This window comes from Rhinoraja longicauda, chromosome 9 (genome assembly GCF_053455715.1).
Source record: "Rhinoraja longicauda isolate Sanriku21f chromosome 9, sRhiLon1.1, whole genome shotgun sequence".
NCBI lineage: Eukaryota > Metazoa > Chordata > Chondrichthyes > Rajiformes > Arhynchobatidae > Rhinoraja > Rhinoraja longicauda.
The window spans coordinates 41,507,745-41,521,042 of NC_135961.1; the positions used below are offsets into that span (position 1 = coordinate 41,507,745).

At 43.0% G+C, this 13,298-nt stretch overlaps 1 protein-coding gene across 7 annotated transcripts in view; it reads left to right on the forward strand.

Annotated features, from left to right (window-relative positions):
* LOC144596672 (latent-transforming growth factor beta-binding protein 1-like) overlaps positions 1–13,298 on the forward strand; it is a 289,705-nt gene that overhangs the window by 75,630 nt on the left and 200,777 nt on the right. The window lies entirely within an intron of this gene.

The window sequence follows — 13,298 nt, forward strand, 5'->3', positions numbered from 1 at the left end:
TTACAGACAGGGGAAGTTGCTCACTATTTCTACTGTACTATCAACCCCATCCCACTAACTGTCTTGGGTACACACTTGTGGCATGCCCCAACATATCTGTGATTATAAGCAGTACACGTTTATTCATTTTTTTAAAGTTCAAGCATTTAGGTTAAATATCTTAAATAGTTTGCAGATGTGGATGGAAGGAACATTTGTGTATGAACTGTGCTGTGATTCACTGTGGGCTGAACTTAATGTGGGCTGGCTTTCAACAGGACTAATTTCATACCTGAGGTAAACAATAAGAAACGAGTACCAAAGCAAAGTTCCACCTTCTGGTGACATAGTACTGGTTAGAGGTTAAGTACCTGCTGTTGAAGACCTTTTCCAGCTTTTTGGAGCTGCTTCATTTCCTTTCCTAAATAAATGTGTTGAGATCTTTTCAGCTTCTGTTCCCGGTATTTCTAGGAGCTCCATGTTCCACTGTGTCCCCACTCTGTTCTTTTGCACGAAGCTGGAGACTGTATCAAGAATTGCAGTAGATATAAAAGAATGTTCAATGATGCAGAACCTGGAATTGGTTATATTTCTGGGTGTGAGTGAAGTTTAATGATAGAATTTAGAGTTGTGTGTTGTTCTTTCAGCCTCCCAATGTCATCCCAGCTAAATCAGCTCCCTTTAGGAATTGATGCTTGGCAGGCAACACTAAAATTGTACAATGGAAGTCCTTTAAGATGGAGATGATTCAGCCGCCATCTGGGTAAATTCCATGAAGGAGAATGGAAGGGGAATTAAAGCGAGAAATCCCTTGATGACTAATATTACAGAGATTAAAGCAGAACAAGAAAGAAAAAGTCGATCTCACACACCAAGTTGGAAACACAAATGAGAGCCAGGCTAACTACAAAAAGTCACGGGAAGTTGAGAAAAAGGAAATAAAGAGTGGTAAAGAAGCATGAGAAAAAAAACTAGGAGCAAACATAAAAGGGAATCTGAAAATATTACAAAGGGATGTAAACGGGGAAAGAAATGTAACAAAAGGGGGGTAATTAATAAAAACAAAGGAAAGAAATCCACTCATTGAGGCACTAGATATGCCTGAGGTGTTAAATGAGTATTTTATATCAGCCTTCACCAAGGAAGAAGCTGCTTCTGCTGGAACCTGGACAAAGGGAGATGTGGATGAGATTCTGGTAAAGTTGAGGTACTTGAAATGCTAGCTGCACACAATGTCAACAAGCCACCTGGCCCAGATGCCATGCATCCTACGCTGTTGAGGAAAGTAGGGGAACAAACTTTCATCATCCAAACATGTGTATTAGGACTGGAAAATTACCCCCCCCCCCCCCACCCCGTGCAAAATATGGCTTGAGGAAAAACCCAGCACACACAGAACAGAGTGCCTACCTTTTTTGCTGGGAACATTCCAGAAACAACATTCAGGGACAGAATTAATAGTCACCTGGATTAACGTAGATTAAAACATACACGGAAAAGTACAGCACAGGAACAGGCCCTTTGACCCACATTGTGCCTGTACATTTGCCTGTACATGATCCATATTTCTCCATTCCTTGCACTTCCGTGTGCCTGTAAAAGCCTCCTAAATGCCTCTATCGGATCTGTCTCCAACAGCACCCTTGGCAATGCATTACAGGCCCACATCACTCTCTGCGTAAAAAAACCCTACCGTGCACTTCTACATTAAATCCTCCTTCCCTCACCTCATAGCTATGCTCTCAAACATTGGACATTTCTACCCTGGGGAAAGCTTCTGACTGTCTACCCTATCTTGGCCTCTTATAATTTTATATACTTCCATCAAGTCTACCTTCAACTTGTGATGTCTATAGCAAACAATCCAAGTTTAGCCAACCTCTCCCTGAAGCTGAAACCCTCTATTCCAGGCAGCATTCTGTAAGTCTCTCCAAAACCTCCACATCTTTCCTGTAATGGGGCGGCCAGAACTACATGCAATACTCCAAATGCGGCCCAACCAAAGCCCTCTAGAGCTGCATCATGACTTCCTGACTCTTATACTTGATGCTCTCAGTGAAGGCAAGGATATCATATGCCTTATTTATTACCCTATCTACTTGTATTGCCACCTTTTGCCAGCTATGAACTTAGACTCCAAGATCCCTCTGCACACCAATGCTGTTAAGCGTCTTGCAATTAACTGTATACTTTCCCCTTACATTCAACTTACCAGCATAAAACTAAAAGAGAAGGCATATAACATTGCAAAGGTTATTGGGAAGCTAGAGGATTGTGAAGCTTTTAAAAACAACAGAAGGTAACTAAAAAGACAATATGGGGAGAAAAGAAGAAATATAAAAGTAAGCCAATAATATAAAAGAGGATAGCAAACTTTTCTTCAGATATAAAGAGTAAAAAAGAGGGAAGAGTGGACATTGGACCTCTGGGCAATGATGCAGGAGATGTGATAATGGGGGATAAAGCAATGGCAGATGGATTAAGTAGGTTTTTTGCATTAGTCTTCACAGTGGAAGACACCAGCAATGTGCATGAAATTCAAGAGAGTTAGGGGGTGGAAGTTAGTGGAGTAGCTATTACTAAGGAGAGATGCTTGGGAAGCTGAAAGGTCTGAAGGTGAATAAGTCACCTGGACCGGATGGACTGCACCCCAGGGTTCTGAAAGAGGTGGCGGCATTAGTAGTGATCGTTCAAGAACAGCTAGAGTCAGGAGTGGTTCCGGACGACTGGAAAATTGCAAATATTTCTCCGCTGTTCAAGAAGGGAGCGAAGCAGATGAGTGGAAACTATAGGTCGGTTAGCCTGACTTCAGTGGCTGGTATTTATGGGATAGTCTGTGCTGAGATCAAGAAGATTACACTCTCCAAAAGAGTTGAAGCAAAGTAACGGGAGATGCTACTTGTGTTGTAAGTGTGCATGTGTGTACGTACTGAGTGTGTGATGGAGGAGGGAGTTGGTGCCTTGACCGGGACAGTCTTAAGTGAGATTTTGGCTTGGAATTTATGGTCTTGAGTGAAACATTGTACACTGATATTGAAGAAAGATCTCCACAAGCACATAGCGAGACCATCTCTTCCTCTGATGCTGATCATAATGAACTTCCATCCATGCTTGAGAACCCAATGGCCTACACTTATGCTCCTATTTTCTTATGTTCTTCTGGTGCCAGACCCTTCTTCTGGCATCCAACAAAGGAGGTTACAACGTAATAAAGAGGAACTGCAGATACTGGTTTATACCAAAGATAGACACAAAATGCTGGAATAACTCAGCGGGGCAGGCAGCAACCCTGGAGAAAATGGATAGATGACGTTTTGGGGCGAACCCTTCTTCAAAGGAAGGTACATGCTGTGATGTATCTTGTCACATCAAAGCATTCTCAATCTGCAAACTAGGAAACAGAAAATATATTTTCTACTTTATTGTTCTTAAACATTCTGCAGAATACTAAATACAGATTGCAGAATGCTCAAGGTTAAAATAGAAACAAGGCACGAATAAACTGCAAAAAAAAAATTAAAATTCCCTCATAATTTGTTTTATTCATGTGAGGGAATTATGATCCAATTCAGATAATTATTTTTCAGGGCCAGAGGCCTGGCATTATGGCATAATGGGGTTCTAAAAGCTCACTTGGACTTCCTGTAATGTCTTTGTTTGGCATTTTATATTTGGATTAGTTTGTAAAAAGTTTAAATTTGCATCAGGTAATGATATTGCCTCTGATTTCAAGACATAGAGACATAAGATCATCAGCATGGAAATAGGATCTTCGGCCAAACTTGTACAAGCTGACCACGATGCCCCATTTAAGCTAGTCCCATTTGTCCGTGTTTGGCCCATATCCCTCTAAACCTTTTCTCCCCATGTACCTGCCCAAGTGTTTTTTAAATGTTGTTATAGTACCTCATCAACTACCTTCTCTGGCAGCTCGTTCCGTATACTCACCACCCTCTGTGTGAAAAAGTTGCTCCTCAGGTTGATATTAGATCTTGTCCCTTTCACCTTAAACCTATGTTCTCTGGTTCTTGATTTTCCTACTCTATTCTGTGCATTGATCCTATCTATTCCGCTTATGATTTTATACACTCTTCAGCCTCCAGTGCTGCAAGGAATAAAGTCCTAGCTTGACCAACCTTTCCCTATACTTTAGGCCCTTGAGTGTCCTGGCAACATCTTTAGAAATCTTCTCTGCACCCTTTCCGGCTTATTGACATCCTTCCTATAGTAGGGTGACCATAACTGAACACAATATTCCAATCCTGGCCTCACCAACGTTTTGTACAACTATAACATAGTATCATAACTTCTATACTCAACACCCTGACTCCACTTGAACTGGATTTGTTGGAGACTGCTGCAAACAGCATTTGCTGAGGAGGGAGGAGCAGCTGACAACAAATTCAAGGTTTCTGTGTTACACTGTAGGCAGTGAAAGACGAAAGTTGCTGTTATTTCAACACTGGTAATGTACTTCTCCCTGCTACCACAGACTCTGGGCCATTAAATGTGAGTGGTTTGGTTTGGTCTAGTTTAGAGATACAGCGCGGAAACAGGCCCTTCGGCCCACCGAGTCCGCACCGACCGGCGATCCCCACACATTAACGCTACCCCACACACAAGGGACAATTTTACATTTATACTTTTGTACCAAGCCAATTAACCTACAAACCTGTACGTCTTTGGAGTGTGGGAGGAAACCGAAGATCTCTGAGAAAACCCATGCAGTTCACGGGGAGAACGTACAAACTCGGTATAGACAGGCACCGACCGGTCTTTGGCGCTGTAAGGCAGTAGCTCTACCGCTACGCCCAGTGGTGAAAGCTGTCGTTCTTCTTTCTTGATCCTGCTACTCTAAAATACTAGCTTTCTGCCATTGAGGATGATGTAGATTTAAATAGGAGCAGAATTTTACCAATTATGAAGAAGTATATTGTAAAGTGTTATTGAGCAAATCACAATTAAGTAACCTTAACTATGATATTCTTATGAAGATTTGAGTTTCATTTGAATCTAATATGCTGGCCTTTTTTAAATGTTCATATCCATAACGTGGACAACTCACTATTACATGTCACTTTTGGTAAAATGTTTAAACAATGAGTCAACTTTGGTAGATTTGTGTTACTTGTCATGATACATGAGTCTGCTTTTAAAATGGAATCATAAAAATTAAGGTTACATGCATTTTATGTCGCAGTTAATTATATATTTTAGTGTAGGGAAATGGTTGTCCCAGATTCAAGATACAGTGACAAAGTAATTAGCGTAGCACACTGTTTCATTGCACTGCTTATCCCAACGTGACTATTGTGTTATTTTAAACTCAGTGTTAAGTCTTTTCAATTACAGACTTACAATCCCCTTAAGCGCAGAGAAGCAGCATGGGTTTAAATACATTGCCAAAAATTCTAACAATGATTTCAAGGTCCTTCAGCCCCTTAGGTCTGTTCTACCTATTCAGCTAGGTAATGAGCGATGAATATCTAAGTCCTGTACCTCTTGCTCCCAAAACTACACCAATTTGAGTTTTGGAATTTTTATTGACCCCAGCTGTTACAAATCCAGGGTCTAATAAAACTCTGTGTATGTGTCATAACTGTGTCTGTGTCTTAACCCTTAATGAGTGGCACGGTGGCGCAGTGGTAGAGTGGCTGCCTTACAGCACTTGCAGCGCCAGAGACCCGGGTTCGATCCCGACTATGGGTGCTGTCTGTAGAGTTCTCCCTGTGATCACATGGGTTTTCTCTGAGATCTTTGGTTTCCTCCCACACTCCAAAGACGTACAGGTTTGTAAGTTAATTATAATTGTAATTAATTTATTAGCCAAGTATGTAAAAACATACATGGAATTTGCCATACAGTCATACTAAAAAAGCAACAAGATACACAACTACATAAAAATTAACATAAACATCCACTACAGCGCACTGTGATGGAAGGCAATAATGTATTATCTTCTTCCCTCCTTTTCTCCCACGGTCGGGGCAGTCAAACCATCTGCAGTCAGGGCGATCGAAGCCCCTGCAGCCGGTGATCGAAGCTCCCGCGTCGGGGCGATCGAAGCTCCCTCGATCGGGGCGGTCGAAGCTCCTGCGGCTTGGAGCTCCTGAAGTCGGTCCCAAAACTAAGCGAGCTCCACGATGTTAAGTCTGCAGGCTCCCACGGTTGGAGCTCCCAAAGTCGATCCCTGACAAAGGGATCGCAAGCTCCACGATGTTAAGTCCGCAGGCTCATGCCATTGGAGCTCCCGAGTTCGATCCCTGACAAAGGGTTCACCAGCTCCACAATGTTAAGTCCGCAGGATCATGGGGTTGGAGCTCCCAAAGTTGATCCCCAGCAAGAGGCCGCAGTGGGGACGTAGATACGATACAGAAAAGTTGCATCTCCATCGAGGAAAGAGATAAAAAATGTTTCCCCCATCCCCCACATAATACAAAACTAAAGATGCACTAAAACATACATTTAACAACAGACCAAAAACAACAAAAGAAGAAAAGGACTCCGAGACAGACCGTTGGCGAGGCTGCTATCGTACGGCATCACCTAATTGGCTTGGTATCTGTGTAAATTGTCCCTTGTGTGTGTAGGATAGTGTTAATGTGCGGGGATCACTGGTCGTGGTGGACTTGGTGGGCCGGAGCCTGTTTTCGTGCTGTATCTCTAAACAAAACTAAACTAAACTAAACTCTTTCAAGTCCTGTTCCCTCATCTACCTGTCTGAGTGATCCTCCCTGACTCTCAGTTAAGCAGTGTCTGGACATAAACATTACCTGCTCTGTTTTCTGCCTCTGGTAAAGTTGACATTCCCTATCTTTGTGATCTCCTCCAGCCCCATAATCTTCTCATGAAGTCTACATTCCTCCCAATCTGGACTCAGATCGATCTCTGAATTTAATTGCCCTGCCTCAGGTAGTTGTTCCTCCAATTTATCTGGAATCCCTGGAACTCTCTTCCCATTCCTCACCCTCTTGAATTCTCAATGTCACTTGCTTCCTTTCCTAAACCAAGAAACTATAGCCCTGTCAGTCCCGAATCAGTTGCAGAGAAATGATTGGAGAAGACTCTGAAGGACTAAATTACTCGCATTTGAAATGGTATGAAATTCATGATCGCCAGAATGGTTTTGTGCAAGAGAGGTACTCCATAACAAATGTTAGAGATATTAGAAGTGACTAGATGGGTGTGGACCCGTTGGGCCCAAACTCCTGCAGTGGTGCAACACCCTCTCCTCCCCCTCTCCCCCTCACTCCACCTCTCCCCTCTCCCCTCCTCGTCCCCTCCCCTCCCCCTCCTCCCCCACTCCATCCCCCTCAACCCCCTTATCTTCCCTCCTCCCCCTCCCTCCTCCCTCCCTCCACCCCCTCCCTCCCCCTCCTCCCTGCCCCCCTCCGTCCACCCCCCCCACCCCTCTCCCTCCACCCGCCCCTCCCTCCTCCCATCCCCCTCCCTTCTCCCCTCCCCACTCCCCCCTCTCCTTCAACCCCCTCCCTCCCTTCCCTCCATCCCCTCCCCTCCCTCCCCCCTTCCCCCCTCCCTTCCTAGGAGATAAATTTAAACTTTAAAATGTGAATAACTTAAAAAATATAACACCGATTTCAATGAAACTTCTTCCATTAGCACCAAAGGGACGACGGTGAGTAAGTTTGGCCTAAAATTGTCTCGCTATCATGTACCGTTTTAGCTGAAGTTCAGGAATAAAACAAACAAACAAACAAACAACAGTTTTAGTATATAGATGAAAATGACTGGTGTGGGTAGAGCAGTGGATAGTGAACAGGTCCTTCAGCCTTACTCATCCATGCTGATTAAGATGCCCCATCTAAGCTAGCCCCTTTGCGTGCATTTGGCCTAAACACCGCTCAACCTTTCCTATCCATGTATGTCCAAATGTCTTGTAAGTGTTGTTGTTGTACCTGCCTCAACTATTTCCCCAAGCAATATTTCCATATAGCCGCAACCCTTGGTGTGAAGAAAATGCCCCTCAGGTTCCTATTAAATCTTTTCCATCTCTGTGACTGGTGGTGGGATCACGTTAGAGCTGATGGAAATGTCAGAGGATGATGTGTTGCAGAAGCTGGTGGGGTGAAATGTGATTTTGTGCCAGCTGTCAGAAATAAGCAGGTCCAGAGAGGGTGGTAGCTGGGGGGTGGGGGTCCAAAAGGAGGGTTTGGAGAAGGGAGAAGGGTTTGTCATTGGGAGGCGAGGATTCCTTCCCGTAGAAAAGGGCCCGGAACCATGGGTGACGGAAGAAGATTTAACAAATTCCACCCCTCCAAACCTTTTGCACTTTCTGCGACCTGCGGCCCTGCTCGGCCAGCTCTGCTGCCATTGCTGGCTTGTTTCCAATGTAAACCTGAGTGATCTTACAGCATTGTGGAAAGTACAAACCTCCTTGATTGTACTAGCTACCAGTGCAGAATTGTTTACATAAGCACGAGTTTACACAAGTCGCCTGTTGCGCAAGTCAGGGAGTGTCTGTTTATAGAATTCTGAGTAGCACAGAGAAGTGAGATTGTCAGAGTCCTTTTCCCAGTGTGGAAATGTTAAATACGGGAGGGCGTAGATTTGAGGTGAGGAAGAAATTTTGAAGGGGATTTGTGAGACATGTTTTCTTAACCAGGGAATGTAAACGTGCCTGGAAGGGGAGATAGTGGAAGGAGATACCATAGCAACGTTAAAGGTCATAAGTGATAGGAGTAGAATTAGGCCAATCGGCCCATCAAGTCTACTCCGCCATTCAATCATCGCTGGTCTATCTCTCCCTCCTAACCCCGTTCTCCTGCTTTCTCCCCATAACCACTGACACCTGTACTAATTAAGAATTTATCTATCTCTGCCTTAAACATATCCACTGACGCCCTCCATAGCCTTTTGTGGCAAAGAATTTCACAGATTCACCACCCTCTGATTAAAGAAATTTCGCCTCATCTCCTTCCTAAAAGAATGGCCTTCAATTCTGAGGCTATGACCTCTAGTCCTAGACTGTTCCACTATGGAAACATCCGCTCCACATCCACTCTATCCTTGCCTTTCAATATTCACTGGGGCATTTAGACAGGCACATGAACAAACGGAAAAGAGGGAGACTGACCATGTGCAGACAGATGGGATTAATTTAGATCGGCATCATGGTCAGTGCAGACATGGTGGGCTGAGTTCACATGGCTAACTATCACAAAATAGTATGTACTGAGTCTCAGAAGCATTAAGTGCTAACTCCCACAATAAACAGATTGGTTTCACCTTAACGTCCCTGGAGTTCACAAGTTACGTAATACTGAACAGTTCAGAGCAACAGACTCCCACAAGTTCATTTCCACATTCATTTATTTTACATTCATTTTTTTGATGCCCACCAGTGTCAATACTTTTGATCGGCTTTGTTACAAACAGATGACTCTGTTGCTGGTAAAAGGTTATTTTGTTTCAATTCACTTAGCATAAGATATTTTCTATCTGCTGGCACTGTTTTCTGTCTCCTCTGGAGCCCCAAGCAGAAGGAAGCTGCCTTGAATCTGAGATTGCATCTTGGCCCCGACGTACTGCATGAACGTGCAGACTGCCTCAGGCTGCAGAGGAAATTCCTTTGTGGATGGATAAGCTTTGGGTGGCTGACAGCTCTTAGTGTATATTAAAATATATTGTTTTTTTGGAGTGGATTGCAAACAAGATTGATTCAGATTCCAGCAACTTTTTCTCTTCTTGATGACTGTTAACATTACTAGGAACTGGAATGTTTTTCCTCTGAAACAGAGGCATTTCCCCCCCATAGCACAAGAAATTTAAGTTAAGGGTGCAACTTAGGTTCAGTAATTAGTGCGAAGAACTGAGTTTTATTGCTCAAACGTCAGGTTTTTCTCAACTTTATTACCATGCCTTAAATTCCTCTCAAAGAAAACATAGATTCGGTGAGGTCCATTCAGCCCATCTCTTTGGGTCTCATGCGCACATCCACTAACATTTTGCTATCTCCGTGCCATTGTGTGGAGGGCTAAAGGGCCTGTTGCCATGCTGTATAACTTTCTGGCTATTCTAATTATTTAATGCTGAGTTGTTAAATTGGGTCAAAATGTTAAATTGAGTTATTTGGTGATAGGATGCTACATCATGTTTTTGGTTTGAATTGCTGTTATTGCTTAATGTTGAACTTAGCGTTCAATGTTAAGTCTGAAGGGTCTCAACCCGAAACGTCACCCATTCCTTCTCTTCAGAGATGCTGCCTGTCCCGCTGAGTTACTCCAGCGTTTTGTGTCTATCAATGTTAAGCTGCTGTTTTTTATTGTGTTTCAAATTACTTTGTGATTGATGTCACATTTTTGTATTATATTTTTGCTGTTTAACTCCTGCATTGTTTAATATTACATTAGTGCATTATAAATTGAGAATTTGAGCATTAGGTTTTTGTGTTATTGTTTTGTATAACGGTACTTAGCTCTGTTATTGTTTGGTACGATGTTGCTGTAATGTTGCATGATATTGCTTGCTTTGTTATTGCTTGATCACTTGTTGGGTTATTGAAATCAGTTGTTGCTTTATTGTTTGATGTATGATGGAACTGCAGATGCTGGTTTAAACCAAAACAGACACAAAAAGCTGAAGTAACTCAGCGGGTCAGACAGCATCTCTAGAGAAAAGGAATGGGTGACGTTTCGGAATGAGACCCTTCTTCAGACTGAGAGTCAGGGGAAAGGGAACGACTCTCAATCCCCTGACTCTTAATCCGAAGAAGGGTCTCGTTCCGAAACGCCACCCATTCCTTTTCTCTAGAGTTGCTGTCTGACCCGCTGAGTTACTCCAGCTTTTTGTGTCTATCCACTTTATTGTTTGATGTTGGGTTTCACTGTGATTGTTTGATCAGCTTTTCTATTATTACTTGTTAATTAGCTGCATTATTGTTTCACGTTGAGTCGCTCCATGATATGTTGAAGTTAGGCTGTTGGGTTCCTATTTGTTGTTGTTGCACCTTTCATTGATCCTAATGTTTGCATTATTAGTGCAATTTGAGTTGTTCTATGCTTTGATTTTGAGTTGCTTTGTATTGTTTGATTTGTTGTTGTGAAGTGTTCAGTCAGATTATTTGTTGATATTAAGTTGCTGCTATGCAGCTGTATTATTGATCCATGTAGAATTCCTGCATTATTGTGTAGTGTTTGCTGAGTTGCTGCATTACATTTTGATGGTGAATATGTTTTAAAGTTGAGTTACCTTTTTGCTCTTTGGTATCACTGTTCTCGTGTGATAGGTTTTGGCAAATAGTTTGGTAGTGAGTTGTTTTGTATTTTGAAGTTACACATGTTTGGCATTGAGTTTGTGCATTACAGTAGAATTTAATTTGCTGCAATATTTTTAATTATGAACTGCTGTGTTATTATCATATGCTAGGATGCTGTATTGTTGGTTATTTCAGAATAGAGGACATAGAAACAGTACAACACAAGAACAGGCCCTTCGGCCCACAATGTCTGTGCAGAACACGATGCCAAGACCATCACCTATCTACCTGCGCATAACCCATATCCCTCCGGTCCCAGCATATCCATATCCAAAAGTCTTTTAAATGCCAATAATATATCTGCTTGAAGCACCACCACAGCAGCGTGTTCCCGACACTCACCATCCTCTGCATAAAATAAAACTTCCCCCCCACATCTCCTTTAAACTTTGCCCCCCTCACGGTGAAGCTTTCCCTCCAGCATTTGATTTTTCCATCTTGGGGAAAAAGATTCTGACTGTCTTACCCTACTGTCTTACCCTGCCACTATGTTTCTTTTTTTCCTAGTCAGATGTGCAGCACTTTGGTCAACGTGGGTTGTTTTTAAATGTGCTATACAAATAAATTGACTTGACAATATTATTTCATGTTAAGTTGTTGCACTTTTCTTTGCTGTTGAGTTGGTTATAGTTTGTGTTAAGCTGTGGTATTGTTGTATTATGTTGCTGCATTATTGTTTGGAGTTATGATGCAGTGTTTTGGTGTCGAGTGTTTCTTAATTGTTTGGCGTTAAGTTGCTACAATATGAGTGGTTATTTTAATGTTTTATAGTTTGGAATTAGGTTGCTGTTTTATTGTGTGTAGTGTTAGATTGCTGCTCATTTCATGGTGTTCAGTTGCTGTGTTTAAGCCACTGCAGCTTCGTGTTTAAGTTACTGCTTTTGATTGTTGTTGTGCGGCTTCTGTGATGTTACTGGTTGGTATATTGCTGCCTTACTGGTGGCATTGAGTTCCTGCATTATTGTTTGGTGTTAACATGCTGTGTTAATAAATCACTGTTATTGTTTAATGTTAAGTTGCTGCTTTATTGTTGTTAAATTGCAGCTTTGCTATTTGGAAAGTGTTAGTAGAGGGACTAACTCGCTAATTGTGTCTCTTTTCAAGGAAGAACCGGGGGGGGGGGGGGGGGGGGGGGGGGGTAGAGACCTTCCTGATGGGGGAAGGGATGTGTCATGGGACTGGGCATCCATGGTCACGATGAGACAATGGGAGCCTAGAAATTGAAAGTTATTGAAGAGTTAAAAGACGCCTGAGGGACTCGGATGTAGGTGGGAGGGGACTGGACAACGGGGAATAGGATGGAATCAACTAATTTGGAGATGGGTTCTGTGGGGCAGAAACAATGGGTCTACCAGGGAAGTCCTGTTTGAGGATTTTGGGAAGGAGATAGAAGCAGGTAGTGCGGGGCTGGGGAAATGATAAGGTTGGAAGCTGTGGAGGGGAGATTGCCAGTGGTGATGAATATGGAAAGAGTTTGGGAGATGATGTTTGTCAATGGGTCCTGGTCAAGAAGTGGTGGTGCAGTGGTGCAGCAGTGGAGTTGCTGCCTTACAGCGTGAGAGACTTGGGTTTGACCCTGACTATGGGTGCTCCGGTGGGTTTTCTCCGGGTGCTCCGGTGGGTTTTCTCCGGGTGCTCCGGTTTCTTCCTGCATTCCAAAGATGTGCAGGTTTTGTAGGTAATTGGTTTCTGTAAATATGTCTGTAGTCTGTACTATGTAGGTTAGAACTAGTGTGCTGTTGGATTGTTGGTCAGTGTGGACTTGGTGTGTCCAAGGGCCTGTTTCCATACTGTATCCCTAAACTATAAACTAAGTAGGTATGAGGAGATGTCCGGGAGCTGGCACTTGGCCTCACCATTGTAGAGGTCAGCCTGCTAGACTCCAAATGTGCCTTTCTTCTTGACAGGTTTAATAACAATGTTGGGTGAGTGAGAGGAAGGCTGTATGTTCAGAGGGGGTGAGATTGGAGTGGCTAAGAGGAGTGGTGAAGTCAAGATGGTCGATGTCACAGCCAGCAGTTGGAAATAAAAAGGTCCAGAGAGG